This window comes from Arachis hypogaea, chromosome 15 (genome assembly GCF_003086295.3).
Source record: "Arachis hypogaea cultivar Tifrunner chromosome 15, arahy.Tifrunner.gnm2.J5K5, whole genome shotgun sequence".
Lineage (NCBI taxonomy): Eukaryota > Viridiplantae > Streptophyta > Magnoliopsida > Fabales > Fabaceae > Arachis > Arachis hypogaea.
The window spans coordinates 30,749,841-30,751,411 of NC_092050.1; positions in this window are offsets into that span (position 1 = coordinate 30,749,841).

A 1,571-nucleotide genomic window follows, 5' to 3' on the forward strand; every position below is an offset into this window, starting at 1 on the left:
TTTAGTTGCTTGGGGACAAGCAACAATTTAAGTTTGGTGTTGTGATGAGCGGATAATTTATACGCTTTTTGGCATTGTTTTTACTTAGTTTTTAGTATGATTTAGTTGGTTTTTAGTATATTTTTATTAGTTTTTAACTAAAAATTATATTTCTGGACTTTACTATGAGTTTGTGTGTTTTTCTGTGATTTCAGGTATTTTCTGGCTGAAATTGAGAGAGCTGAGCAAAAATCTGATTCAGGCTGAAAAAGGACTGCTGATGCTGTTGGATTCTGACCTCCCTGCACTCAAAGTGGATTTTCTGGAGCTACAGAACTCCAAATGGCGCGCTCTCAATTGCGTTGGAAAGTAGACATTCAGGGCTTTCCAGAAATATATAATAGTCCATACTTTGCCCAAGGATAGACGATGTAAACTGGCGTTTAACGCCAGTTCCATGTTGCAGTCTGGCGTCCAGCGCCAGAAACAAGTTACAAGTTGGAGTTCAACGCCAGAAACAGGTTACAACATGGCGTTGAACGCCCAAAACAGCCCAAGCACGTGAGAAGCTTTAGTCTCAGCCCCAACACACACCAAGTGGGTCCCAGAAGTGGATTTCTGCACTATCTATCATAGTTTACTCATTTTCTGTAAACCTAGGTTACTAGTTTAGTATTTAAACAACTTTTAGAGATTTATTTTGTATCTCATGACATTTTTAGATCTGAACTTTGTACTCTTTGACGGCATGAGTCTCTAAACTCCATTGTTGGGGGTGAGGAGCTCTGCAGCGTCTTGATGAATTAATGCAATTATCTCTGTTTTCCATTCAAACACGCTTGTTCCTATCTAAGATGTTCATTCGCGCTTCACTATGAAGAAGGTGATGATCCGTGACACTCATCACCTTCCTCAATCCATGAACGTGTGCCTGACAACCACCTCCGTTCTACATCAGATTGAATGAGTATCTCTTAGATTTCTTAATCAGAATCTTTGTGGTATAAGCTAGAATTGATGGCGGCATTCATGAGAATCCGGAAAGTCTAAACCTTGTCTGTGGAATTCCGAGTAGGATTCAAGGATTGAATGGCTGTGATGAGCTTCAAACTCGCGATTGTTGGGCGTAGTGACAGACGCAAAAGAATCAAGGGATTCTATTCCGACATGATCGAGAACCAACAGATGATTAGCCGTGCTGTGACAGAGCATTTGGACCATTTTCACTGAGAGGACGGGAAGTAACCATTGACAACGGTGACACCTTACATACAGCTTGCCATGGAAGGAGCCTTGCGTGTGTGAAGAAGAAGACAGGGAGAAAGCAGAGATTCAGAAGACAAAGCATCTCCAAAACTCCAACATATTCTCCATTATTGCATACCAAGTATTTATTTTATGTTCCCTTGTTCATTTGCAAGTCAACTGATAATTATAATTGGCCTCCTAACTAAGATTTACAAGATAACCAGAGATTACTTCAAAACAACAATTTCTGTGGGATTCGACCCTTACTCACGTAAGGTATTACTTGGACGACCCAGTGTACTTGCTGGTTAGTGGTATGAATTGTGAAAAGTGTGATTCACAAT